The following is a 3,747-nucleotide window of genomic DNA, read 5'->3' on the forward strand; positions in this document are numbered from 1 at the left end:
TGTGTATCAAAAAATTATTTAGAATATAGTCGCCGCTGTTTCCGTATCGGAATCCGGATAGTGCAATCTATAATCTCGTTCTTTTTTCAACAAGGGCGACACACGAATCGATACACGATATTTTGCGCGACACACGAAGAGACACACGATATTTTGCGCGATACACGAAGAGACACGCGATATTTACCACGATATATCGCCTTTTGGGCTACATACACAAGGGCGATATTTCGTGTTACATTCTCGCGCGTCGCTTCGTGTATCGCGCTAAATATCGTGTGTCGCTACGTGTGTCGCGCAAAATATCGTGTATCGATTCGTGCATCGTGTGTCGCCCTTGATAAAAGAAGAGCGAGATCATAGATTGCACTACCCGGATTCCGTTCGGAACACTCTTTTTTAGTATGACATTAAGAGTCTTCTCAAAATAAGGCTGGTTGTAAATTGATAGCGAACGAAACATGTTTACACAAATTTGACTTTCAAAAATACATTTCACAATTGAAATTTGTTCATTGTTCTCCATTCTGAAGGCTCTAGATTTCAGCATAAAATGTGTCAATATTGACAAACATGGCGATAGTGCGACAGCTGCGCTACATATTTTTCTTTTAAGTCGGCGCTAAAATCTATTGCGAAATGGAGAAATTACTCTTCATGTGAAGATGTACACTTCATATTGATCCGAAGATGGTTCACTAGACGTTTTGTCGAGATTTAACAAATGTCTTGATATTAAAACATATGAATCTCGCTATAGAAAAACTGGGCTTAATGCAAGTGCGTAAAATGTAGTCCCGGCGCACAACGGACTACAGAGGCTAATCCTTGAAGACACTTTAAAGGGATCTTTTCACGGTTTGGTAAATTGACAAAATTGAAAAAAGTTGTTTCAGATTCGCAATTTTTTCAAATCGTCAAAAGATTCATATAATGGCTATATTGGACTATGGTAAATGTTCAGTAATACTGTTTCCTCACAAATATCATAACTAAAACGAAAAGTTGCGAATCTGAAACAACTTTTTTCAATTTTGTCAATTTATCAAACCGTGAAAAGATCCCTTTAAAAGTTTTTTGTACATATTTGGTGCCATGTCAGTTGTGTACTTTCCCTTTACAGTGATTATATTGATGGATAAGTGTTCGGTTTGACATGACTTTAAGCTGATTCAAATCCCCAGCATTGACCCGGGCTTTAACCATTTGCCATGTTTATTGATGTATTCTATTTATGCGTGGTCCGGTAAAAGCAATTGGTCGCTTGTCTTAAATAAAATACTATCGATATGAACACACACAGTCTGTTCATAATGCTTATGGAGTTTCCGTATTTTTATATAATGAGGAAATTACTTAAACTGATTAAAACCCGCCTTTAACAGCGTATATAATTTATGCAAACATGGATCCACATTCGATTTTGGTTGATAAAAAAAACTAGAATTTGAACTACAACTCGATCAACCGAAAATCATCATCTTAAAAACATTCCACATGTATATTATGGCAAGTCGTAACTTAAACTGCGCTGTGATTTGTTAAAGGTGCTAAATTGTGTTGCAAACAATAACACAATTTAAAATTATTGACAATATTTGAAAGATCTGCAGTAAAAATTAATGGTCGGTCGGTATACCTGAACGAGAATATTCATTTCATGCCCGATGGTACTCGGTTTCTCATTGTCAGTATTTCATGTTTTGAAACTACAAGAAATATTAAATCCAAATTAAACTAAACGTTCACTATGTTTACGAATGACTTGGTATGGTTGCTTAATGTGCATCGGTTCAAGTGTTCTAGACCATCTTATCGAAAATGACAGGTGCTGCGCGAATTGGAATCGAAAAACAATGAGCATCACCAAATGTCCGCGAAATGACCGGAATATATTTAGAACATCTATCAAATCGACGTTTATTAACAGATAACGATGGTATTTAATCGATCTGTAGATTGTCAGAAGCCAAAGCACCAGGTCTGACTTAACATTTGGTCGTTTATTAAGTTTAAGACGCGACAGTTCATTTTCCATACCGCACACCATTTTAATATGATAGGATACGTCTTTCTATTGGAAATATGCCTCTTAGCGAAACCGACGTCAGGTTCCATGGCGTTAAACTGCCAGAAAGCGTTCCCTACGTCAACGCTGACCAAGAACTACAATGAGACGATTGCGCACGCCATTCACTCCATGACGGTCGCCGGTCTGCGCGTCTTCAGTCCCAAGGCGTCGGCGAACAACTTCGTGCCGACTGTGAACCAGGATCTCAGTCAGGAGCAGACGGTGCTCGACCACGCCCCCGAGCATGTCCTTGGGCACGACTTCAGCACGCTGACAATGAACATAATTGACAATATACTGTCAAATCTCGGGAACTCGATGGATGGTCTAGGTAGGATTACTACTATTAACTTACGCAAGTTTTACAAATAAGCGTACGTCTATTCTATCCAACAATTGAAACATATTTAGTGTGCTGTTTACGTGTTTGCTTCTTTTACGTTTTATGGATCAAACAAACGGATTTGAGATGAGAAAACGATATCAAATGCATAACACCGTTGGAAATTTCTGCGCGCTTCCTGTTTTTAACAATGTTTGAATAGGCCTTAGTTTATCCATTAAGGTGTTATTTAGAAAATATGGTGAAATAAATGGGTCTATCACGTCGACAACTAGCGATTCCATCCATGAATTGATATAAATCTATTTCATACCTATTAACCATAGGCCCCCACTAGTCGCCGGTGGAGCGTGTCACGCACGTGTTCCACATGTGGGACCTATGGTACCGCATCAAGGAGAGCGCCTGGCCGCGCGTGCAGAAGACCCCGCCCACGGACGAGATTTGCACATGCCTCGACTCCGTCGAGTTCAACGGAATTAAAGTAAAAGGAGATGTCTTAATGCATGGTGTGTTTTTTTAATGCATGAACAAATACTCTGAGAATGTTTTTAAAATACGGGATATCCACAATTCGCAGAAATTGATGATTGATCCGTACACGTTGTTACTTATTTAGCATTTCGTTCTAATTATTAAGTTAAATACTAGTAAAATGAATTCATGGCTCCGACTCCTTTTTACTAAACTTAGAGAACACCGCGAAACTAAGCAACCTTAACGTTCGTAGAAATCAGCTTTCTCTATCATATACTGGATTAAGCCGGCAAACGGACCAATGGTGCCCCAATTACTTCCCTGTTTTCTAACAAAACAAGCTTAAACTAATTATTAGCTACTTTAGTATCTGAAAAGCATAGATAGCGTTTCGGTGGGAACACAACTTTTACACATCAACTCTTCTGCTTTATTTCATAAATATAAATACTTATTTATTTAAATTTCAGGACGCCGTTCAATGGGTAGCAAACCACTACAAAACCGGAACTTCCACTTCTTATCTTCTTACGCTTCTTAACCAACCGATCCCCAAATTGACGGACGCGGTTGCATGGGGCGTCTGGAAACAGCGTCTGCTGCACTACTACACACCGGAAGCGCTCCAGGACGCCGCCATGTACCTTCATTGCGTCTCTCAGTTCTGGTAGGAACAACGAAGTCAGTGGAAACGCGCTTTTCTACGTGAACCCGGGCAAAGCCCTAAAATTTACGGATGATAAATAGACCTACATTATTTGATTACTGTTTCCTATATACCTTTGTGTTTATTGATGTGTTTATTGATGTGTTTATTGATGTGTTTATTGACATTAAATAAAGGCGTTTCTAGCTA

At 39.0% G+C, this 3,747-nt stretch overlaps 1 pseudogene; it reads left to right on the plus strand.

The window, feature by feature from the left end:
• The first annotated feature begins 1,880 nt into the window (after positions 1-1,880).
• Positions 1,881-3,747, plus strand: LOC127850468 (uncharacterized; annotated as a pseudogene).

Source organism: Dreissena polymorpha, chromosome 11, assembly GCF_020536995.1.
Source record: "Dreissena polymorpha isolate Duluth1 chromosome 11, UMN_Dpol_1.0, whole genome shotgun sequence".
Classification (NCBI taxonomy): domain Eukaryota; kingdom Metazoa; phylum Mollusca; class Bivalvia; order Myida; family Dreissenidae; genus Dreissena; species Dreissena polymorpha.